General features: G+C 39.6%; 1 protein-coding gene across 5 annotated transcripts in view; it reads right to left on the bottom strand.

The window, feature by feature from the left end:
- Positions 1 to 27,153, bottom strand: part of LOC100740862 (histone demethylase UTY) — a 151,735-nt gene that overhangs the window by 83,800 nt on the left and 40,782 nt on the right. Inside the window, exon 1 of one of the 5 annotated variants that reach the window (XM_024366630.2) lies at positions 22,682 to 22,831. The exons of the other annotated variants lie outside the window; for them this stretch is intronic. The gene's annotated coding sequence lies outside the window, so the exon portion shown is untranslated. Of the gene's footprint in view, positions 1 to 22,681; positions 22,832 to 27,153 lie in introns of those variants that run through there. 5 annotated transcript variants of the gene reach the window in all.

The raw sequence follows: 27,153 nt of genomic DNA, 5'->3' as shown, positions 1-27,153 counted from the left end.
ATTGGGATGAACTGTCGACGAGTATATACGTCTAGATTAACGAGAAACCTAATTTCAATTTATCGAATCTATATTTGGGAATGAATCGTTAATGAATTTAAATTGGCGAGGAATTCAAATTCAATTTGTTGGATCAAAAATTGGAATGAACTGTCGACGAGTATATACGTCTAGATTAACGAGAAATCTAAATTCAATTTATCGAATATATATTTAGGAATGAATCGTTAATGAATTTAAATTAGCGAGGAATTTAAATTCAATTTGTTGGATCAATAATTGGGATGAACTGTCGACGAGTATATACGTCTAGATTAATGAGAAACCTAATTTCAATTTATCGAATCAATATTTGGGAATGAATCGTTAATGAATTTAAATTAGCGAAGAATTTAAATTCAATTTGTTGGATCAATAATTGGGATGAACTGTCGACGAGTATATACGTCTAGATTAATGAGAAACCTAATTTCAATTTATCGAATCAATATTTGGGAATGAATCGTTAATGAATTTAAATTAGCGAGGAATTTAAATTCAATTTGTTGGATCAATAATTGGGATGAACTGTCGACGAGTATATACGTCTAGATTAATGAGAAACCTAATTTCAATTTATCGAATCAATATTTGGGAATGAATCGTTAATGAATTTAAATTAGCGAGGAATTTAAATTCAATTTGTTGGATCAACAATTGGGATGAACTGTCGACGAATATATACGTCTAGATTAGCGAGAAATCTAAATTCAATTTAATTGGAACGAATCGCCAACGAATGTACAACTTTGGATTAGCGAGGAGTTTAAGTTTAGTTCGTTGTATCAATATTTGAATCGAATTAGGTTAGTGAGGAATTTAAATTCAATTTATTGGGCCGATGTTTAAGATGAATCGTCGATGAACTTATATATTTAGATTAGCGAGGAATTCAAGTTCAATTTATTGGGTAGATACTTGAAATGAATTGCATATGTTCAGATTAGCGAGGAATTTGGGTTTAATTTACCGAATCAATATTTAGACTAAACTGTCAATGGATGTATAACTCTGGATTAGCGGGGAGTCTAAGTTTAGTTTATTGAATCAATATTTGAATCGAATTAGGTTAGCAAGCAATTTATATCGAGTTTGTTGCATCGATATTTGGATTGAATTATCAATAAATGTACATACGTATCTAAATTAGCGAGGAAATTTCAAAGCAATCAAATCATACGGCGTTTATATTAAATCGACCGTTAGCTAAATCCTTCATAAATTTTGGAAGAAATTATTCATCGTGGTTGACAAAACGGGGATCAACGATTCTTACAAATATATTGTTCGCTAACGATATAACGATACAAAGATAGAATATAAGAGTAAAAGTAACACTTACTCATCCGGCAAGTTGATTCAGCTTAAAGCATTATACACCACTACTTCGCGTTGTAAATTACTTACCTGAAACATAAAAAAGAAACCAATGAATCAATTAAAAGACATATATCATCTTTTTAAACGCAATTCATATTCTAATTTACAAGGTAACATAAAGCAACGACAAATTCTCTTTAAACGAATATTCGATCGAATATTAAACGTTAAATGAACGTTAAACGAGTACCACAATTGCGTAATTCATCGCGGGCAAACTGTGACCGAAGATGGAACACGTTGTTCGTCCACGTAAAACGAAAAATCAGTGTAAAAGGCAGGCGCCTACGGAATACGCTCGCATCGCCGCGTTGCGGCGCCGCACCGCTGAAAAGAGCCGATAACAATTCCGATCGAACTCTGAAAGCCGGCCGAAGCGACCGCGCACACAAAAATAACTCGGTGTGGAACGGTCGTTCGATAAACGCACATGTTCCAGGAGCATTGTACTCGCGCGCATATAGAATGTAAACTCAGGTTGAATAATTCTTTTGTGAACGATTTCCGTCGAAACTCGCGCTCTCCCTCGCCCGCCATATCACTTTTCTTTATTTCTGCTTCCCCTTTCGAACGGGGCATTTTTCACCACCAACCTTCTCAGGCCGATGCTGGACTTTCTTTTTTTCCCTCGATATCTTGAAATTTGCAAGGGGAGAGAAAAGTGAAGTCGAAACGCGTGTATCGATAGAGAACGTATTCCGTCACTTTTATGGAATCACATCATACCATACGATTATGCACGCGGTATACGGTGACGATATATTTCGCAGGGAACGAAGCTTAGGTGGAAAGCTTGGAAATTGCTCGGTGGATTATTTTTACGGATTTCTGATTCGTTGCCACGTCCAGCGACTCTGAATATCAACGACAGACGCACGTGTCTTTAACACTAGGACTAACACACCAGTCAAATTGACTGGCTTTGCAATTTTTATTTTAAAATTTTTACTTCGTGTTATATTTTTTCCGCGGTCATGTAATGACTTTCGTAACGATAACCGAAAGAATAATATAATGAATTTTATTTTCTTTTTTATGTATTCAAACTGAAGATAATTTTGTATCGAGGCTACTTATACCAAGACTAGTCAAAATGGTACTTGCCGAAACGTAAAAGGATTCTGCAATATGTTTATCGAATCCCAATCGACCAGTTTCCTCGTTTTGTACAACTTGCCACGCATTTTTCAAATTTTTACCGCGTATCGTTCGATACGATGATATCGGCTATCAGGAAAATTCCGGATCGATCGCTAGATCGCTAGATGCTAATACTAAAAATACCATAGGAGTCAGAATGACTGGTTCTAGAATTTTATAAATGTGTCAACCCTCGTTCAGGGATCCCAGACGGTTTAATAATACCAAAAATCTACTACGTAACATTGAATTCCTTCTGTAAGAAAGTAATAAATCGATAAATATAAAAATATTCTATTATCGCGTATTTTTTAAAGACCAGTGATTTTCACTGGTTTTGGTAGAAATAACTTCGTGTTGACAACGCACCAACGCTAGAAAGTATCACGCGGTGAATGGTAGATTCAGAGACCGAGTACACGGATACAGAAAAACGTAAGACACGGTGCAAGTAAAATCTTACTTGATAGATGAATCCGCCGAAAGTAGCAGAAATTTCCAAATATAAAAAGCACGCAGGTGAAAGCGCGTGATACGCGAAAGCGCGTAACAAAGTACCCAAAGTGTAACACTCTTCGAAATATTTAACAAACAAATCACATTTCTGCCTACTTAAGTACAATAGAGTAGTCTGTCCGGTTCTTTTGATCGCATCCAGGAAAAACACGAGTTTGCGTGAAAATTCACGGCGCGCCATATATTCGATGAATCTCGTTATTAAATCAACGACTTTAAAAACACGCGAGATTCACTTTCGAAGATTCGATGATCGCTCGCCTTTCTCAGATTCAAACTCGGGCGCGTTAAAGGGTTGAGACTCGTAAGTGCAACGCAATCACCGCGATATTAGCGGGATTGGTAAACGTTACACGGAGTGCCATTAAGTCGACGCGACGCGATATTTGTCTTTCCTCGAAAGGCTTCGTTAAAAAGAGCTCAAGAGGGTGTAGTCGAAAAGAACGTGGCTCTTTTCGCTCTTCTTCTCTCTTGCTATCTCATACGCCAAACGCGCCACTTCTTCCAGCTCGAGTAGTCCCGGTTATTGGAAGCAATTGGACAAAAGCGCTGCTCAAGGTACATGCAAAAAGCGTTTTCATGTCACTTAAAGATCGGCACGGTACTGTACGGCACGATCGTGTTCCAAGATCCTACGTCTCGAGGATCCTTTCGATGCTTACGTATGCTGTACAGCTATATAGTATACGTTGTACAGGTTTCATGGGTCGAGTGCCGTGATAATTATTTTAATTGCTGCCTCTGTCCGTCATCCGTGACTCGGTTACGTAATTACAAGTATAATCCGACTGTCGAACGGTATAATCTTACTAACATCGAGAGTAGAGCCGCTGACAAGGTCGCCGGAGGTGTTCTTGATTTAAACTTAGCATTGGTCTTGGCCATCTCTTAAAATAGAACGCGGTTATGCGATCAATTACAACAGGCGTTATTTTTCATTCGTTCGACTATTAGCGGAACGCCGTGCATTCGCGCGAATTCATATTTTTATCGACGTAAATTAGATATATTTATTTATTTTCCTGCTTCGCGGCTCGCGGAAAACCACTTGGCCCGCGTATTTTCCAAACTCCCACTCGTTCCCGTACCAGTTTTACGGACGTAATCGAGAAAGATCGCACGTAGACGGAACATTGTCTGGCTGGTTGAATATCGAAGAAAGTATTCTTCGACATTTCCTATATTTTTGTGGCTGCAAATTTTCCAAAAACGTGTAAACGTTCGCCGCGTCTAATCGCCAGGCTGAGTTAGTTTACGCACTCGAATATCTATATCTCGATCTTGATCTTGTTTCAACGAGGAGAACAGTTTTCAGTTAGCTTTTTGCACGGGGCAAATGTTTGATAGTCGATCCATTTCCATTTCCATTTCCATATTTACGTTACCATAAAAATCCGTAATCATTGCACAAAGGGACACGGTCACTCGATAATCCTCCTCTGTATTTTCCATCGATTCTATTTCGCTGTTTTGACAAAAAGGATGCCACGGTTTAAACAACTACGGTACCAAACGAACCACTTTTCCCGTTTTCGCGTTCCATCCTCGTCCTTCTTTTTTCTTTTTTTCCCCAATGACAATGACTGTGAATAGCCCGTTCACCGAGAGTCGTTTATCATTTTTGCCTGCATAATTTGCACGCGAAACGCGTAATTACCATTTGGTTGCAAAACGAGTGAGTACCTATTCAAACGGAAGCACATTGGGACCTTGATTAACCGGGCCTCGAGTTTTTTAATTAGCCGAGTTCCTGTTATTCGAGCTTTTCATTAGCCGATACGTGAGAAATACACAGGTGATGCCGAATGAATGGGGCAGTTTCAACGATCCTATGGTTTATTCACGTATCGATATTAATCGACGTTAATTGAGTAGAGTTCTGTGAAAAAAAAAACACCTTTTTGGCGGTTACGCGGAGAAACACAACGTTACTCGACAAATCATTTTCACGATCCTCGAATTTTTGTGTTTCGATTTTGCTCTCATTTTTGGCGAATAGAAAAAGTACGTAACGTGTTTTGGAAGAATTTTTAACAGAAAATTGAAACGAGAAATCGTGCACTGCAGTAAGACTTCATATTTTTCCACCAAAATTGAACGTATCTTTCAACGTTAAAAAGACGTAATTGGATGGAAAAGCGTACTCGAAGGGACGTGGCAAAATTAACGCAGATATCGCTGAACATCTTTTCTCTTTCTCGTAAGATTTCTCGAGACAACGCTATTGCCACTAACGTTAAATACGATAGCCTTTCTATTCCTCGAATAATAATATTTCTTGCATATTACTCGTTGCGTGGAAATATTAAAATAAACGAAAGATCGTTAAATGGCAAGTAGTCCTGCTCTTGCGATTGTTCATAGTCGTTTGATTTATCGTGTCTGGTAGCTGAACGCATCTTGCAATTTACTGGCTCCCATACAAATTCTTCTGTCATTCGTTACTTTCTGCGTTACGTAACGCGTAACATCGAAGAATCTTAGGAGTCTAATATTAGAAACATTAATTAACTCTCTAGGATGACTTGATTATATGATTGGAAAGTTACATGCATATGCACTGCGGTCCGTAAGCGAACAACGAATATTATACGAAGCGTTAAAAAAGAAATACTTGACAAAGATGCTTGGAAATTATGAACGAAGCACGTAACGATAATACGACGATTTTAACACTTCCGTTGCGCATCTAAATTATCCAACCAATTAAACCGAAATCAGAATGAAAAATGTTTCGTTCTAAATAAATCACGGACTATGTTGAAGAGAAGGAAGAAATACTTCGCTCCGCTTGACATTTCGTCTTTATCCCAGTCCTAATTCGATTAGCGAATTGATTTACGTTTAAAGTATAGATCGTTGCGATCTTAAAAATTAATGCGACTTTAAAATTATATGTATATTCAACGCGGATAAACAAAGGGACTTTCTCTGTTTAACGAAAAGTGTGGCCTTATTTGTTGTTACGGACAACCGATTTGCCAAACAGTCACTACACAGACAGATGGTTAGAGAAGAAGAAGGATTTCGAGCGATCATAAGAAAGAAACTATTATTTAAAATATCGAAGATTGACGGAGGAAAGAGTGGTAGTTTAGGACGTGAAAAATCGATTCTCGATTTTCAGGTAGACCTTGTACGAAGCTTTGTTATTTATTATTATCTATTGTTATTATCATTAATTGTTATTTACCACTGTATTTTATTTAAGTATTGTTACAGTAAACTCGATTTTCAGATTTTCAGAATCGATCCCTGAATTATCCTAGTATCGAACTTTATATATATCACCACACGTAAACACGTACACACAGACCACTTGAACAGGCCACATGTATCCACAGTTCTATTTGGAAAAGAGATATTTCCCATGTTCGTTGACGAGAATCGCAATGATATCGAAAGAATACGAACATAAATAGAAATAATGCGGCGATACAAATTAAATTATTCAACGTTACAGAGGGTTCAAAGTTGCCCAGTTCGGCCCATCCCCTATACCAAAAGCAATCTCAGCCAATACACTTTAACCCTCGCAGGTAACAAAGAAGGCTTGGTGGTAGCTCAAAAGATTCAAGCACATCCTCGACCACGTTACTCTGCTGCGTACCTTCTACATTCACATATATACCGTACACAAAAAGCAACTTGGCCGGAGAACTCGTTCCCACATGGTGTAGCAGTCCGTTAAAGACACGTCGAGATCGATCGAACGAATAAATCCTGGCTACTTGCTCGACGTCGGTGTTTTAAACTTGAACGCGCAGCCAATTCTCAAAGAACGTTCGCCATGTCCATACATATCATAGCGTCGATAATATATACGCATGACGTATATATACGTTATTTAGCTGGGAGCTATCCAGACATCGAATAGCTTATCTTTGGGCTTAACCATAAGGATTAATTATTTAACGCGTAAATTTAATTACAAAGTTGCAGGCGAAGATTATCTACGACAATTAACTTACCATCGTCGGATAACAAAGTTAACCACCTACGAATAGTAGTGATCGTAAAAACGGCAATCGCAACGATGTAAACCAGTCAGGTGTGCTAAATGTGTGTAAAGAGTCCATTGCTGAATGTTGTTCTTTTTCTTTTTCTTTTTCTTTTTCAATGATGTTGCAAACGTATCTGGTTTCTGCCGAATGTTATGCATCGTTAAGAACGATTATGGGCCTGTCGTTATATCGCGTCTCGTAATTAAAGTGGTTAGAAAACGTACTCGAAGTCCATTGGTATTCTTGAATAGAATTTACATGTTGATCGATTGGCTGCAAGTACAGCGAACTTAGGTGTCCATTGTTTCTCATAAAGCGGTTAAAGAGGATAAATATCCTCTACGATATTTCTAATTAGTATATTTCTAATCGATAAAGTTTCGGTAGAATTACGCAACAAGGAGACAGCTTCTAGCCACTGATCCATATATTTTACCGATATGAACTACCGATAGAAATTAGGCTAAAGTGTCCAGGTTTACGAACGACCGTGTACAAAGTGTGCTACCCTAGAAGGGATAAAAGAAAGGGGAAGATGGAAAGGAGAGTCGCTAATCGGTGGAGGGTTCGATCCTAGCAGCTCTACTTCGGCATCTGGCAACTTCGAATATCCACCAGCAACCCTTCCGCGCCTCTTTTTCAGACTGTCGGAGCTATCGAAGGAAGGGTTGCAGAGAGGTCTGAGAACATATACGTGCACACAAACACACGAAGAAAGGACGAGTTACCTTTCTTTCCCTACCCCTGTCTCGATGTACGCGTGCAGAATTACCACCGTGCGCCTCTTCTTTCTCGACGATCGAGCGCGCACACACCGAGGCAAACAGGGGATGGTTTGCGTATCTAGCAGCTTGGAATCGCTTGGATCGTTTCCACGCACGTATGGGGTTTGGTAGAGAATTCCTACCTTTCACTTTCTTTCTCTTTTTCCTTCGTTTTTTAGGTTTATTTCGTAACGCGTAATACGAAGATCGCGAATGTTTTACCAGCGAAATTTCTTTCGTCTACAGAATGTCACAGCGAGTGCTCTGTTTCGAATATTGCGTATACTTTCGCGAGTTACAACGCATTTCGTTGTAGACTTTTGGAAGGTTTAATTTCCCGGAAACGTCGGCAGTCGAATAACTTCGAGTAAGTGTCAGGTTGGTGTAAATTGCTAAATGTTGTTCTTTCTTTTTCGATGATACTGCAAACGTATCTGGTTTTTGCCAAATGTTACGCATCGTTAAGAACGATTAGGGGCCTGACGTTATATCTCGTAATTAAAGTGGTTGGAAAATGTACTTGAAGACCATTGGTATTCTTGAATGGAATTTAGAACTTTCGGAGAAAGAACGATTTTGAGTTTTTTTCATTCCACGAAGTCCATTGATAAGAGCAATGCGTGGTTTTGTCGATTATACTGGTCGAGCGTGCAAGTAATTTTGAACTTCGTTTCTCCCCTTCTCTGTTCGCGTGACCGACTCTAATTTCTAAGCCACCGAGCTCAAGTAAATAAATACGTACGTATCTTTGTTTTTGCTCCGGGACACCGTATCTCTCAGTAAAAGAAAACAAACAGAGGCATAATATACACGTCCTTCTTACAATGTCGTATCTTTTGTACCGCTGCGATAAAAAATGTCTTATTTTGCAGCAAACAAGACGTTCGGTACGAAGGACGGACCGGTTAGCTGTTTTCGACGAGTATACTCGTCGCGAAGAAACGACATTTCGCGTTACGACGAGCCCTGTCGCTGATAAAATTCAAAAGTAAAACAGTCCTCTCGTTGCAGCTTAATTGTCTACGACAACAGCCACGCACACTTCGCGTTCGACGAGTATACTCGTCGCGAAGAAACGACATTTCGCGTTACGACGAGCCCTGTCGCTGATAAAATTCAAAAGTAAAACAGTCCTCTCGTTGCAGCTTAATTGTCTATGACAACAGCCACGCACACTTCGTGTTCGACGAGTATACTCGTCGTCGCTCGTACTCTTTGCCACGCGTCTTAGATACGCGCTTTTCAAAGAGCTCGTAACAGCCAACTGGTTAAAGGAGGTTACGAATCCGTGGAAAAAGTCGACGAATTCGCTAATAATCGTTCGCAATCGAGCAAAGTCTATTAATACAATCGGAGTTACCTAAGCCAGCCAGGTATGGAGCGATATGAAAGAGATTTCTCCTTCTAACGAGTATCGCAACAACCTATCGTAAGTTGAGAAATTTCTAGACGATCGACTAACTGATCGAGAATTTTATAAAAAAGAAAACTAAGTTCGGTTCTAAAAACGGTTCTACGATGTTCTCGAACAAGAACGAGCATACTCGAAGCGCTGAGAGTATCCTGATAGTTGTGGCAAGTTCCGCGTACCGTTTTATTAATCTCGCAGACGACGTATCTTCCAAGTCCATGTCGCGCACTCTCCGGCAATTCGACGCGATTCGATCGTGCTGGATTTTCATATTTCGAATGGGAATTCTTGAATACACGCGCCTTGGTGCCGCATAACCAGAGACGAGAAAAGTACTTTAGACGTGCGAGAGTTTCCAAAATCCTAAGAAACTTCCAACTAAAACGTGTCTTTGCATTCACGATATCTGCAGATATAATCACGCGTAGACACTTATCCCTTAAACCGTAGACACAGCTATTTCACATTGAGCTTCCCGCATGGTGCTAGATAGAAGAGCTTTTTCTCCCTCTGCCTAAAGAGAATTATTTGGCGAAAGTGTTGCGACAACTGTCATTTGCAACGTTCGCGAATGTAATACGAATTTTTTCCAACTTTTCCAACAGGTATTCCCTACCGGACGTGAAAAAACCGCGTTTACGGTTTGACAGTACCGTAAAGACAGTGGACAAGTTAAAACGAACATACTGTACAGCACGACGATCACGAGAGAAGACGAGCCTTCGTCCAACTTTTTTCTATCTATTGGGCTGGCAACTAAGTGATTGCGGATTTTGTCAATGACGCCTAACGACAAAATCCGCAATCGCTTAGTCGCCAGCCCAATATCATCCGAAAATTTCTTCGTCCGAACTGTCGTGTCTTTCTGCCGATTTCTCGTATACCAAATTCAAAAACGAAGCGACGAGAACGCCGTGGTGCGCCTGTACTCTCTTCCTTCGTTCGTACGCTATCGAGTCCGCGTACTTGCACCATTTGAAACAGCGATGCTCACGCGTGCACGCGCGTGGACCCGTACACTTGCTCGTCGATCACAAAAGGATCTCTCGGTAGACGTGCGTGTACACACGCCGAAAGAAAAAAGCTTCTCGCGTGTATGCACGCGAGAATCTATTGTTCGTTCGGCCGTATAACATACGCGAATGACAGGCGGCCCACCGCCTATGGATTTCTTTTTTTTTCTCTCTCTCTCTCTCTCTCTCTCTTCGCTCGTACTCGTTCGCGCCAGCTAACGGAGCCCAGGATCGCGAAAACCGATGGAACTGACGCGCACCTCGAATAATACACGGAAACGTGGCATTCAGAGATCCTCGTCTGGTTTCCAAGAGAACGAGGAATCCCAATTTTTAGGAGTAGAAATTGAACCGGCGTACCATTGTTCTCGGCTCCTTCCGTATGGCGATTTTTCCTTTCTTTTTTCTTGTTTTAACGAAACCGGTAGAAATTGACGTATTGTTCGGACTGCTTGTTCGAAAATTAATGCGATCGCAGCGATTAAAGGGTTTGTTGTCCCAGACGGCAAGCTTTGTTTCGTCTATGTAGACGGCAAATAGGACGCGAATGTTCATGCAAATTCATCTTTCTCGCGCTGTTACGAGTTTGATTAAACGCGGATTGAAATTCCTATACGCGACATCATAAACGCCAGAGATTTAACGATAAATTTGCAAGTGTTACGCGCGTGTTTTCGATGTACTCCTTCTTTATTATTCTCGTTGCAGTACAAGTATGAGATTAAAAGGTGGATAAGGGTGAAAAGCATAGATCTGGTTAGCTTGTACTTGAACATCTGCCGCGTGTACGTACACGGTTTCTTTGAAACGTTGGTACGAGCCGAAAGAAGACAGACATAACTTTAACATAGCTTTGTAACGCAGATAATTTCAGCTTGACAATGTCCAAAATCTCTCTGAATTCTCTTTCTCTCTCTCTCTCTCTCTCTCTAAAGTCTTTTATCTGTTCTGATATGGTTCGATCGACACGAGGCAGGCGCAAATATCGTGGGCGTTAATCGCGGTGAAACGCTTCAAGACCTACGCATACTTGTTTTGACAGTTGTAACGCGATCTTTATTGGCGTGCGTGTATCGAGAACGTTGCTGTAACATAACAAGAAACTATACAGGATGTTTCAGAGTTAAGGGTCAGCCGGCCAACGAACGCTGGTAAATGGGGGATGATAGGGAGAGACACAGGCTGGAACCTTGATTGATACGATCATCAACGGCAAAAGCGTTGTAGAAGAAGGGAAAATAGCGTACAGAGACGATATGTGAAAATTCACTGGAAAAAAAAATACTGTGAAAAAATTCATTAGAACCCTAGACAGGCGTCATACTTAGAACTCATAGCTAAAAACTTATAGATGTAAGTACTTGGTTCTTGCAACCAAACTCGAATGGTCACAGTATAATGGAAGATATGCTAATTTCCTGCGTAATTGCGAGAGAAATTCCGGTAAAGAATTAAAGTCTGCGATTTTGCAAACCTCAAGCTACTCGAAGATTCAGCGAAACATCCGCGAGACCATAGGTTCTGACTGATTGTGCGTGTTTAAGCGATCACCGTTAAAACGTAGAATAAGATATTTGCTTATGCGAATGATTAACGTTTTGTAATAATAATTAGATATTTATCATATACAGGGTGGTTGGTAACTGATGGTACAAGGGGAAAGGGGGTGATTCTACGCGAAAAAAGAAGTCGGAAATATAGAATAAAATTCTTTTTTTAATTTTTCCATCGAGACAACGATCTACAGTGAGTGATTTTCTCGAAAACAAAGCCTCAAAGAAAAAATTTTTATTCTATATTTTCGACTTCCTTATTCGCGTAGAATCACCCCCTTTTCGCTTGTACCACCAGTTACCAAGCACCCTGTATATGAGGCATTCGGAGAAGCATCGATCGATTCTATAGATCGAAAAGTACAGGAAAAACGATGCTGTTACGCTTGTTACATTTATTCTAAAATTTGCCGCTATTTATGTCATCTTCTTGTCGATGATCGAACTTATGAGTCGATGAGTACATTGATCGTGTACTTGTGCGACGAAATTAACGCTTCGAGGATCGTAAAACACATCGCCCAAATTGCCGCGTATTTTTGAAGCGATCGATAAGATTGAAAAGATCGCTCGGGAAGTTCGTTCACATTTTCATTCGATTTACGTCCATCGAATTATATCGATGGCATTTCGTTTTACGAAATGTTCCTTTCCCCGCCTTTTACGCAACTCGAATGTTCCATCCTTCCGGAACGTCCCAGATTTTTCGACAAAAAACGATGATCGTCAATATGATTTTTCTGTCGACCAAGCAGATAAAAATGGACTTTCGACGAGCGGCGTTTAACAAGCATAATTATTCTCTTGAATATCAACGAGCAAATTTAAAGACACCGCTGGTAACGTTTCTCAGCGCTTGAAAACAATTTTTGTCATTTTGTTCGATTGTTTAAAAATCGAAACGAACTTTCCCAGCAATCGATGTTGTGCCTAACATATCGATAAAGGTATTATACAAGCGTGTAATGTAAAAACACTTTCATAACGTTTCGTTCGTAGCATCCATTGCTTCTTTTACCGTTTCGTTTAACAGTAGCTAACATTTTTATAGCACACCGTTTTCTCCAGTCCGCAGACAAATCATACGCGAAACGATCGATTCGTTTTCCGAGAAACTCGCGTGTACATGCGTTTCTATTACTATCGAATTGGCAACTAATTGATCGCGGATTTTATCATTGCGTGATATTGACAAAATCCGCGATCAATTAGTTGCCAATCCAATATATCATATTCCTTGCATTAATATACGAGATCAATCGATACATAATATCAATAAAAAAAAACAACATTTCTCCTATCTTTTTATGCTCATCGGTACACTGACCTGCACTTGCCCAACACCCCATAGAATGGACACGACGATGGCGTGCGATGGATAGGCGGTTGCTCGTCGTCGCATGCATAATGACACGTGCTTGTAGGAATCGAGCGGGAAAAGGAAAGGAGAGATTGTTTCCCCGAAAAATCATCGACGATCGTGCACGTACTACGTACATGCATATGTATACGCTACGCGGCGCGGTTAGGCCACTAGCCGACGAGGGTTGCGAAGTATCGAAAGGAGAAAACAGAGGCATAGAGAAAGAGAAAGAGAGAAGAGAAGAGAAGAGAAGAGAAGAGAAGAGAAGAGAACGAACTGGAACCCCATAACACGAGTCTCGCGATGCTCGTCGACCCTCGTTATTCAATCGAAACAGAGCATTACTCATTTATTGTCTCGCCCCTACACCCTCTGTGTATTCCTGTTCGATGGCGCACGAGGATTTCGTCCGCCAGTTGCGACACTTGCAACGCGCTTTCCAACGACACGCTGACACGCACACGCTGCGTGTGAAAACCGGCGCAACGTACGATCGACTATGCTTTCGATGCCTCTTAAATAAAAGGCCATGCCGGAAAGAAATTTATAGAATTTTGTCACCTCGACACGTGCTGGGAGACGATGAGAAAATTGCTACCGCGTTCTCGTGCAACGCGATGGCAGAGAAGTTGCTCGAGCAGATTCTGTAGATCGCTAAATGCTTGGCGTCGATAGCGGCGCAGCGCGAAAAACGTAAATTTCAGAGGACAAGCTTCCGGAGTCAGTGTCGTTCGCGAAACTAAAATTAGGACGCGACAGATAATTTTGATCTTCGACGCAAAACCGATGGAATCGTAGACGCGTTTCACGCGATACAGAGATAGATACACAACCGAGACTTTCTTTCTATTCAACGAAAGCAGGTTTGCAGGTTTTTGAATCGTCCCGCTATCGATACGGACGCGCCACGAACGATTCTACGAATGCAAAAGCACACCGTTGCTGAGTAAACGCGCGTAAGCGACGACGAGTGTACTCGTCGAACACGGCGAATGCGTGGCTACTGTAACATAGAATTAAGCTGTAACGAAAGAACCGTTTTATTTTTCAATTTTGTTAGCGGCAGGGCTCGTCGTAACGCGAAATATCGCCGTTTCTTCGTGACGAGTGTACTCGAGAAACGCAGCTCTAATTGGCCGAACGTATTAGGTTGTCCGGAAAGTTTCTTTCGTTTCATAATAGACGAACAACAATTTCTGTTTTATATTATTTTATTGGATTTACGTATGATCCATTGAACGTGAACGCACGTGCCATTCAGAAGCCACTCTGATCGATTCCATGGACAAGGATCACGAAAAGGCCACGTTTCTCAAAACGTAGGTTTTTCGTTTATCTTGAAAAAAAATTACTTTGGATAAATCGACATTACTAAAGTAGATACGCGCATCAACACGTGCGTTTGTCGCATTTGCAGAATGTCGTTGTCCCACGTTTCGTACGACGCTGTATTGTTCATCCGAACGTTTCGATCGTATCGTTCCCTTTGCGCTCTATGCAACAACAATCTCGAGCAATTTAGACGGCCGAACGATTTTCGAGCACGTTATACGGAAGGGGAGAAAACGGTATCGATTTTCTTTTCCACAAGTGCGCTGGATGAAAGGTGGTCGGAAACGAAGAACCGGGCGCAGCAAAACGTAACAATAAATGGACTTCCGGTGGTACGCGTGCGCCGCCGGAAGTGCGTTTAACTGCTGGTTACACGTACATCGTGAATCTATTACGTTCAAGGTTTACTCAGCCCGATATAACTGCTGATCGTACTCCGTGCTAATGGCGCGCACGAACAAGTAAAAAGTATGCGAATATTTTGAATAATTTCACGTTCCAACGAATAATCGCCATTCGTTATTTCACCCGAACCTGCTGGCAGCGGAAACGGTCAACGCATCGAGCATAGAAAGAAGACTAAAAAGGAAACATCCGACAGATCTCACAAAGGACATAATTTAACAAACACGAGGATGGTACCCCGCTGGGGGTAGCCACCTACATGATAATCAAACAGCCAAAAAATTCTACCAAATGTCCAAATCGGACAAATTGTAAATGTAAACAACTAAATAAAAAAAAAATTCGTTATTTCGGTTAATCGTAAAATCAATAGACTGAACTTTGCTGCTATTTTTATATTGGATTGGCAACTAAGTAATAGCGGATTTTGTCATTAGATGGTTATTTTTTATCATTACATTTTCTTTCAGAAACATGGTATTTTTCCAGTAATTTTTTACCATTACCGCCTAATAAGAAAATCCGCAATCACTTAGTTGCTAATCCAATATATCAGAGTTTTAACTGCGCCAATTACGATAAAAAATAACGTAACAAAAGGTTGAATGCGCGTATTGTCCAAACGTGTAACAGATGCGTAGCGTTATTTATTTGTCGTAACATTGCTAAAACCGGTATCACTGATACGTACGTCCACTCGAAGCTGTAATTAAGATGTACGAAGAATGTCAATAGGTAATTTACTTCTTACGCGGGTTTCTTTGCGAATCGTGGAATATAATGGAATTAATAAACACTAATACGGGAAATTATCTTGTTAGGTAGAAATCACGCGAATACATGAAACGGGATAATTAGTTAGTTTCGCGTGATTTATCGAAACGCACTGTGAAACAAGCGCATTGGAAGGAAAAAACCACCTTACCAAGATCGATACGACGTTAATAAGTATCCATAAACACCTGTCTCTCCAATTATCGACTGTTCATTTCCATTTGATTTACTATAATAAAATTCCCATCTGTTACTTCGCTTTGATTTACCGTATCAAAGTACGGATTTCTACGTGTCTGTGAGAAATCTGAAAGCGAAGAACTACAGTAACGTAAATTAAGGCCTGATATGCGCAAATATACAAAATAGTCGAAACATGGGACCGATATCAGCGTCGATATCGAGTATCCTTAACGTTCTATCGACGATACGCGTATTATCGATCGTCTAGAGATTCTGCTACGTACGACAATGTTGAGAACCTTGAATATTGACAATAATATTGACGCTAATACTCGATCGCCTGAGTACGCTGCTCTACGATACGTATCCGACTGTCGCGAAAGTTCCTTTCGTTTTAAGACATCTTCTTCTATTTCTTTTCTCTATTAATTTTGTTATATTATAACAGATATTTTTCCTATTACTATAAAATGGATCATAATTCAATGAAACAATATAAAAGAGAAAATATTGCGCGTTTATCGTTTCCTTATCAAACAAAAGCAAACAAGATATTTTCTTCTATTTCCTTTTTCTATTAATCTTGTTATATTATAACAGATACTTGTTCTATTACTACAAAATGGATCATAACTCAATGAAACAATATAGAAGAGAAAACATTGCGCGTTTATCGTTTCCTTACAAACGAAAGCAAACAAGACATTTTCTTCTATTTCCTTTTTCTATTACCTTTGTTATATTATAACAAATACTTGTTCTATTATTAAAAAATGGATCATAATTCAATGAAACAATATAGAAGAGAAAACATTGCGCGTTTATCGTTTCCTTATCAAACGAAAGCAAACAAGACATTTTCTTCTATTTCCTTTTTCTATTACCTTTGTTATATTATAACAAATACTTGTTCTATTATTAAAAAATGGATCATAATTCAATGAAACAATATAGAAGAGAAAACATTGCGCGTTTATCGTTTCCTTATCAAACGAAAGCAAACAAGACATTTTCTTCTATTTCCTTTTTCTATTAATCTTGTTATATTATAACAAATACTTGTTCTATTACTAAAAAATAGATCATAATTCAATGAAACAGTATAAAAGAGAAAACATTACGCGTTTATCGTTTCCTTATAAAACGAAAGCAACTTTTGGCACAGTTTGAGTTGGCAACTAAGTGATAGCGGATTTTGTCAATACCACCAAATGACAACTTAATTGCCAACCTAATAACAATTATAACAACCTGAAATAATCGATTACCTGCGTGCTAATTCCCTGATTACAAACATGAAAATATATATTCGCATAAATATTCACGGTCTATCCTTGGTACAAGTGTTTATGTATCGAAAATACGCTTCGTCCTTCGTCTTTCCTTGTTCCTCTACCAATTTTTTCGCACTCACGCTAATCTGGTATTCGTCAGACGCTAATAAACCATGGTTTTCAAATAGAGGTCTTACACGCGACTTAATCACAACAATTAGCCGCTGTAGGTCAGACTGGGTACGATCGTGCTACCTGCTTGTCCCGTATAAGTATAATAAGCGACGCGTGGTGTAGTTGTAATGCCGACAAGCGAGACTCAAATCATGTAATTTGGTAATGCCCCTTATTTCACACTCAGAAAGCCGATCCTTTGGAAGGTTTAGGTAAAAACGGCCTGTTTCCCCTGTTCAACCTGAGCTCTTCACTTGCCGAACCAAATATCGTAGCGTGTTTTCACCATGTTTCTCAAAGAAAATGTAATCTTCCAATTTGAATACTCGCGTTATGTTGTTCTTTCTCTCTTGTTTTGTTTTTTTTTTTTATAAATAAACGACGAAGAAATTACAAGCTACTTTGCAGCATAATTCTTAGGGAGGGTTTCTTCTTGGCGGATGAAAGAAGAGAGAAAAGCCGCAGTCTGTCTATTGCATTAGAAACGCGCCTTTTTCTTTCGTAATCTAAACTCGCGTAAAGCGGCCTAACTCACGCCGAAAGATCTTTTTCTTTTGGCAAATAAAGAAGAACCGCAATCTACCCAATTGCATTGGCGCTAAATCTACCACTATCGGTCGAAACGACTGGTTTTAGATTTTTGAAAAACGCGCCAATCCTCGCGAGTGGAATCCGTGGTGACGAGAGTTGTTAATTAACTATCTAGTTGTCTTAATTATAATACGTTGTTGCGATTAGTTCGTGTTAAACGACCATCGTCTCCTGTTTAATCCGTCTGTTATAAACAAACTAATCATAATAGTTTGCGATACTACGATATTCTATTATTACGTATTTTTTAAAAAACAGTAATTGTCACTGCTTTTGATATAAATAGCTTCGTGTTAACTGTCGCTGGTTCTAGTCTTAAAGACCGGTCATTTTCATCGGTTTTTTACAGAAACAGCTTCGTCTTAACTGATCTCGACTGTCGGTAGTTCTAATTGTTAGAAACGTATGGCATTAAAGAAGACGCGTTAAAGTAGCATGTTAGAAATAGAAAAAAAAAAGAAAACAAGTTATTACGTAGTGGGAAAAACAAACGCGCAAGAAATTGCACGCGTACAACCGCGTTAATTCGCTCATGCGATATTGCACATGACGAGATGAAAACATCGAAACGTTCGCTAGTCGAAGAGTAAGAGGATAATGCGCTGATGGAGGCGGACAATTATGCAAAGGTCCGTTACATCGTCGTCGGGAACGTAACCAGGGTTCAACGATGCCGTCGACGACGACAGGCCAACGTCGAACAATAATACGTTCTATTATACAAGCAGCCGGTGTTATTAATAGTTGCGAGCGAAACGAGTTTAATGTCACGTGCCGCTCGCATTAGCACGTGTGCACCATTTTTACGCCGACGACGTAACCGAACGCGTAATCTCGTCGCGGCGTTAATGAACCACAATTACGTGTATTTTCGCGGACTGGCTGCGTATAAATAACCAGAAAGGAAAATCTAATTTTCTCCTTGTGCTCTTTCGTTTTTCTCTATCGTCGACGTACGATGTTCACAGAGTCGCGCGGATCGCGTTCGTCCTTTTAATTTCTTCACTCCACGATCTCTGAATTTTTTACGCAATTGATGATATCGACTGTTCCGTAATCGAATCAGATCCTTTTAATCGTTATTAATTATTTAAACGAGTCACGCAACACGGCGTTAGGTACCAGACTACCTGATCGAAACGATCTCATTTTTATTTCTATATTCGAGATAGAATTGACCTAGACATTGAATCGACTGTGAAAATAGAAAAGATTACTTCGATCGATACAGCGAGTGAAATAGATGGAAGATAAATTAACGCGTAATTATTTCGAAACAATAGCTAGTCAAGTGGAACGATATATTTGGAAGAATGGAATATCCGATGATACAGAAGCAGGTCGACGAATTAACCTAACTTTTAATCGCTTTGTTTGCTAATTATCAGCGTTCGATCGGCGTATAATTCTCCGTGTAACTCGAACGAGTCGCCTCTGACAGGAGACAAAATTACGAATCAAAGAGACAAGTCGTGGCGAAGACCGCTCGTGCATTTAAAAATAGACGGACGATCGACAGCGCGGTTTCAACGATTTACAAATTGTCATTCATAAGCGGGCACAGCCAACAACGATGTTCGCGCAGGTGGCAATCTCCTGCTCCTGATTGCCAATTAACGTTTAACGACTTTGCCTGCTATATATCCCCTGATCGCGCTTTTGCATTCGCACGATTAAGGGACCAATACGAATGAAAAATGCCTCGTTTCGATCCTATCGAACGACTCTCGAGCCTACGTTCCTTTTGAACAAACATATACAGGGTGGTATCGCGTAACATGTGAAAAATGTTCGTACGAACGCGTGTCCCATCCGATCCTCTTTCAAAGTTACAGGCATTTTTGCGTCTCGATAATAGCCACGATCGCTTATTTATCTTCATAGAAGGTGCTCGGAACGCCTACCGTCCGTATGCGAGTTTATAGTGAAAATTCTAGTAGAAAATTCTACTTGTGTATGTGGAATAATGATACGAGAATAGACATTTCGAGGATCTTCTACAAAAGTAAGCAATCGTGGGATCATCGAGGCACGAAAATGTCTATAAATTTCAAACAGGGTCGAGTAGAACGTAGTTGCTGTTTGTACCAGTTTTTCTCCTTCTTCTTGTGCCTTCTATCTCTACTTACGATACACCCTGTATATTGGGTTCGCAATAGAATTTTAATACTATGGAACTTGGCTTGCTGTTACAAGACTCTCATGTATATATCGTGTGTGTTATATGAAACATATTGAAATTTCATTAGCACTGTCATTCTTCTATCGGTGAAGTCTGAAATTAATCTGAAAATGTATATAATAGAGATTACAAAACATTTACAGCGAGCATATACTCGATAAAGAAGTTAGTATGGTGGATGGAAACGTTTCGAACATTCAGTGGCTACAAAAAGTATTTGCACATATCCTACTATCCATTCGTGAAACATTATAATGCAGCGTTTTCTTATCGGGTTCTACCGTTTCATTTTATATCTACGTTTGATTATAGTATCAAGTTATTTTAGTCATCGTTATGGTATGAAGGTTTCGAAAGTGCCACTAAATAATGGACGTAAGTAACTAATGTATGAATGCTAAATCTTTTGTAGCCACTGTTTTCCTAACTGTAATTCCCAAAACCAACGTAGTCACGACGATCGAGTCTCGTAACGACGCTAATAAAATTCCAAAGTGTCTCGTGTAACGCGCATAAAACATTCGCGAACAAGGTGTTTACGAGTGTGCGAATAGTCGATCGGAATGTACACGTGCACGTACACGTATCGAATTTTATAATTAAACCTGTGCGTTTCAAGTTCTAATCTGTTTGAAGATCTGCTGAAAGATGCTTCTTAAAAAATTACTATCGTGGAAAATATAAAGTACGAAGAGCCTCGCTGCAACTGTTTGCCGCTTCGAAACCATCGCTCTGCAACTCGTCGATCCTACGATATTACACAATCGCAACGTTATCCCTTTTTGCCTGCGCTTCAGCGACCACGCGAGCAACCACAAAAGAAAGTTTTCCAAGTTGGAAAACGATAAACCGGTTTTGGAAAAAATCCTGAAGGAGACTTGTCACGCGAAACGCGAGTCTCCGGTATCGTTTTGCCAACAGCGGCATTAAAAGCACGATGGCGATTCAGTAGCCACGACATCGGATTAGCAGTATCGTTTCCTTGGCGGACGGAAGTGGCAGGATGTTTCGCTGGCGCGGATGCAACGCGAGATGGTGTACTTACACGAGCGAGTAGTTGCCATTCGTTGAAGCAAAAATGGCCCGTGTTATCGCGACAAGCCAGGCCGAGAACAGCTCCTCTGGTCCATAGCTTATCGTTATATTCAGAGCGTCTTTCTTTCACGCTGCAAACGCATTAGAGCAGATCCAAGGAAGAGCAAAGAGTAATAAAGATGCACGGATGCGTGCACCAAGATAGTCTACCGTGTGTATCCACACATCACGTCGATTTATACTATCTTATAACGATTAATTATTATCCCCAGACTTCCGTGTATGCGATACATTACATTATGTAACGCGGAATTATCCTGGCTATTAATAATGCGTGTATACTTGGCGTTGGATATATTGCGGTATTACAGGATGTTTCCTGGTTTTACAGTCTTTCACATTGTTTTCTAAATGCCTTTGTTTACTTAATCTATCGAGAAGTTAGTGCAGTGAGTTTAAGTGCGTTTGAGATCATTTAGATTTATTAGAGAAAACGGCTGATATCTCGTAATAATAGCTAGCCAGAGGTTTCCTTTGTTTGAACCACTGGAAATGTGAATACACGTAGCGACGTATATATATTTCATATAATTACATACTCGTGAAAGTTGAAATTATCTGCAAACAATAAAATCCTATTGGAATTGGGAAGTCTTTTACATTTACTTTTTCGTTTTTTTGATGATCGAAAAGAGGAATTTACACGTGTAACGAAAATAATGATCGCACGAAGAACGATAAATAAATATTTCAAATATTTATAAACAAGTAGACTAGAAATAGAAGACCGCACTATCCTTCGTTGGAAATTAGTTTGCGTTTATTTCTATATTTGGTATCGAGAAATATCCACGATTATACGTGACAAAGGTGCGTGTGACATCGAATGATTCGTTTCTCGTTACATAGACAACTGCATAACACATTGGAAAAACTTTCTGCCGCGAAAGACATTCTACGACTATCGATCTTGGTTATCAATTTTATTCAAATGAATCAGAAAGAACCTCGAAACGAATTCTTCCCAAATTATGCTTTTAGATTTATTCCACTCCGCCTTACACAAGTACATACGTCGACTAGCAAAAAGAAAAAAAGGAATTTCATTAGTCAGCGTGCACCGTTTGAATAAAGGCGCGTGTGCCAACTCGTTAGAACGCTTTGAATTCCATTTGCAGAGGATTCTCGTGTCCCAGATTCTATGAATCGCAAACGAATACTTTCATAGCATCTTAATCAAATCCATTGATTTTGAAATATCGTCCCAGTCAAAAAACACGGTAAACAATAGTAAATAAACGCGAGAAGCATAATAAATGTGGCATAATTTCAGGATAGAAGTCGTCCAAGTTTTTATAACCTCAAACGCAAAGACGTGACCGGACATTATTTCTCGCAGTAATAATGCTTGAACAAATTCTAATTACTTTCAACGACAAGCATGAAACGTACGAGTATTCTATTAATCTGATGTAAAAGAGAAACGCCGTAATAACACAATATCCATATCAACATATCTAAACATCGTGAAATTACATGCAAACATACCTTTCATGTTTCCAGCCAATCTATTCGTAACAGAAATTACCTGACATCGATTTCACCGGCCAGTAAAATACTCGATAACATTACAAAACACGGGCACAAACGCACGACATTTACACGTATCTCATAAAACACTGACATAAAAAGAAACGCTTCAAAATTTTGTTACATAACGATGAATTTTAAACCATGACGAAAAAAAAGTCATTTCCACGTCGGTTTTGCGTTACCGCTCCATTCAACAGAATCCACGTTATACACTAAGGTGTAATACTAACGAACTTTCAAAAAGATTCGCGTATTCCACATAATATATCCGAAAAAAAGTTTCTGTAACTGTTCGAACAGTTTTGCGAACCACCGTGTCTAAACTTACTGCGCGTGCGTGGGCGCATGCGTGCCAAGATTTGAGCGCGCGATGCAGGGCGCATGCGCATGAACCTGCAGTGCCGAGCGAAACAAGGAAGAAGAACGGCGAGAGAAAGACGCCGTTAAAAAGAGAAACAAAGCGAAAGGGAAGAGCAATGACACACACGGTTACATGCACGCGCTCACCAACGGCACACACCGAGGTGACGTAAGCGCTGATTACGCGACGCTGCAACGAGCACACGCCGAGGCTGCAACTCGCGTTGCATGTATAACGTTCGTAGAATGCGGCAATGCATCCCCCCCTCCTCAACCCGACCGTAACCTCGCTAGAACCTCGTCTCTCCCCCGCCCAACCGAGATACCCCTCCCCTAACCTCTCCCACGTCCACTGCTACCGTTCGGCGACGTGTGTTGGTGCACGTGCGAACAAATATCACGTGACTGTGTATGAAGGACGAGGCCTTCAAGTACGTACGTACCGTACGTATGAGCACGAGCAACGCGCGTTACTGGAGATCATCAGCTGACAACAGGAGCCAAGAGAAACAGGAATCGTGCTTCTTAGCTCCATGTCGAGAAAAGAGAGGGGGATGCAGGAGGGCAAATGATCATTGTAAGATATTTAAAAATTATGAATCTACGTTTGATTGAATCACGTAATTGGCTTTTGTAAACGATGCTAAAGGTGGCTACTGGGCTCACCCATGTAAAATCCGATCGCTGATAAAAACGTAAATTAAGAAAATAAAAATAAGAGATAAGCGGAACAAGAGCAGTCGAAAATTGGACGAAATAGTTCTAAGAAGATGCGAAGAAGGAAAGAGGAAGAAGAAGAGAACAATAGGGCCCAAGAAAGGAATAAAGTTTGACACACGCCTGTAATTTCGCACTTGGTCATTGATAAACGTCGAAAATGTGCGTGCGCTAAAAGAAAATTACAGGGAAGGAGGGGATCGGAGGGACTCGGCTGCTTATTATTCCGAACGGAATACAAAGAGGGGAACAAAACATACTCGCGTAAACGTACCTCACCGAGATATTAAAGATAGAACGGGAACCGAAACACTGTGATTAAGACGTCCGACAACCGCGACGTAATTTGTATTAACACCTTGCACGCTTCTTTCGGACAACCTGTGAACATTCTGTAACAGCGACGAATGTTTCTTGTTTATACATATGTTAATACGTTCCAAATCGTTTTATCGTCTCTGACACCGTTTCTAGTAAAATTTTATTGCTCTATCATTTTGTATATTTTCTTAGTAAATAAGTTGAGTCTTTTTCTAAATAAATAACTCGTGTATGGTTCATCCTTTCTGTTAAAAATTCTCATACATTTTTATCGTATTGTTAATTTGCATGCTTTCTACAAATAATCTGTAAATTGTACGTATCAGTGACAAACATCATTCATTTGTATATTCACATGTATGTTTGTTTCTTTAAACTGTGTAATTCTTTTTGATAAAATATCTCGCGCATGTATATTACACTGTTGTTTGACATATTTTCACATGTTATATTTCCATTACATTTGCATGTTAGTTATCGTAAAATATTATTGGGGAACAGCGTAGCGTGACTATTGTCACTCGAACGAAATGCTTTCGTTTCTCTTCCGGATATGAATTACTCCACTTTTATCCAGGTGGTTGATCCTTTTATTCTGGCTACACCTCGCGGCATTTCCCACGATCACGGACAAGTCCGATTTAACGCCGACAGCAAACACTGGTTTCCTGCGGCTGATTCGACTTCCTGCAATGGCGTGCGCATCTTTCACGTACGAGGAACAATTTCAAACGGACGGAAAAAATGGCAGCTCGACAGCTGCCGCCTTGACCTTACTCAATGGCTATCTGGCAACATAAAGAAACCGTATTGCCACTTTCATTTCTGGACTACCTCCGTGTTTCGTAATGATATTCTGATCCCTTTTTTTCTCATGAATTTTTCGATGATCGCATCAGTGAAATTCGGTGCAACGTTTACTTTTACGACTGTGCTTTATTGGTTGTTTATGTTTGCGTGTGATGACTGAAAATTTGTAAATTATATTTACATACAACGAAATCTTGTAGTAACAAAATAATACTTGATATATATTTAACAATACTATGGCATAATATTAAAATCGAAATTTAATTAATCGTAGAATTCGTATATAAAGATTCGAGTCTTCTAGTCTCAAACTTTCATATTCTATATTTTATTTCCTACGAAATAAAATTTTTGAGATAAACTTTTGTCTCCGTTTACACAGTAATTAACCGACAATCAAGTTCTGTTTTACTGCTAAAAATAAAAAAAGTATAGAATGTATTTCCATCGCGGGTTTATTACAAAGATAAACCAAAAGCTGTCTGGCATGTGACGATTTAATAATAGAAGCTGATAAATGCTGAAACCTAAAAATGATTAATCTAAATGACCGGGAACTGTCATACGGGTGGACATTTGAAACAATACACGTGTGAACGAATGGAAATATCTCACAATTCGACAAATTGTTAACAGCGTATTATTAAGTTATCGTTAATTTGACACTGCTGGACCACCCATTTAATTGAACAACGTTTCCACGCGATATTTATTCTATTTCAAACGAGTTACACGCGCGGGAAGGCAATATTTACCGCATATGCATGTGACGTGTAAAAATGTTTAATTAAGTTAAAAGTTTATCGACTAATTAATTACCAGCGGGCAGATTAATTAAATTCTTTAAATATTTATATACACATTAATTAACTTTAATATTAATATTACAATTATAATTTCATTCAAAATTAATAAATCAACATTGATTTTATAAATAATTAAATATTTCTTTCTTCTCTATTTCATCGATACTATGAAACGACAAGGACAATTGCCTTAAAGCATCGCGTCGCGTGGTGAGAACAGATCTTAAAAAACCTGCACGATGACACGCGTATCTGCATATTAATAATACCGTTTGGTATGTGGAAATAGCATGCTGGTAATAATCATGACGATTCTTAAAGAGAAAAAGAGATTCGAAATACAAGCAGCAGCGTAAAAAAAGAGAGAAGTAATAAGCTACTATAGTATCGAGCGAACAAAATACTGTTGTACAATGATGGTCTTATGGTCAAGGTTTTAAGCCTTTAAACGTGACTTATGCAACGCATCCGGGCATAAGTCCTCCGCGCTGCAATTTATATTTCCGAAGTTACGTCGAATTATACAGTATATACACGATTGTAGCATTGAAAGATACTACAATGCGGGAGAAGAATGTACCGACTTCCGTCCCTTTCAGTTCAAGGGAAATGGGAAAAGGAAGTTGCACTGGTGTTGAATAAATTAATGAATAAAGAGGAAACAGAAAATTCATGCTGCAGAATTGCAATAGAGTTATTTTCTAGCACGTGTACTTAGAGATACGTATCTTATATCTCGCCAAACAGCAAACAAGATAGAAGAAAGCAATTCTAATACTAATGTTAGTCCGAAAACAAGAAAACTTCGTAATCTATATAATACTTCCCATCAAATCAACCAAACTTCCCTTAATCAAACCGACTCGACCAAAATTTTGTCCGCACGCAACCCAACATCCAGCAATCTGTACTTAAAAAACTGCGAAACTTCGTCACACTCGCCTCTAACCTAACCTAATTCGTTACCCCAATCAAATCATCCGCTGCAACTCGGAGCGACGAAAAACCAATTCTCTGACTTGAGAATCTCGGAACTGCCTCGATTTCTCAAAGATTCGCGAGAAAAAGACTTGGCCTGTGATGCACGGTCAATCAGGTCCGCGCGAGAAGGTCCTTAGCCTTAGGAACACGGTCGTGGCTGGCGGCTGGTAAAGGCCGTCGTACATACGTATATATATATATATGTATATATATAATATATATTATATATATATATATACCATAGACACGAGGTGGTAAGAGGTTAGAAAGAGAAAATGGAAATAAACGGTCCGAGGATGGAACAGAGGAAAGGGAGACAGAGCTACGCGCACGCAGGAAAGAACGATGGAAAGAAAGAAAGAAAGAAAGAAAGAAATGGAAGTCCGTGCAGCACAGAAACGGCGTGTCGGTGGCTGCGGCGGCAACCGCGGC

Source organism: Bombus impatiens, unplaced genomic scaffold (assembly GCF_000188095.3).
Source record: "Bombus impatiens unplaced genomic scaffold, BIMP_2.2 scf_0225, whole genome shotgun sequence".
Taxonomy (NCBI): Eukaryota; Metazoa; Arthropoda; class Insecta; order Hymenoptera; family Apidae; genus Bombus; species Bombus impatiens.
Note: the sequence above shows the minus strand (reverse complement) of the source record. Positions and strands in the feature narration are given on the sequence as shown.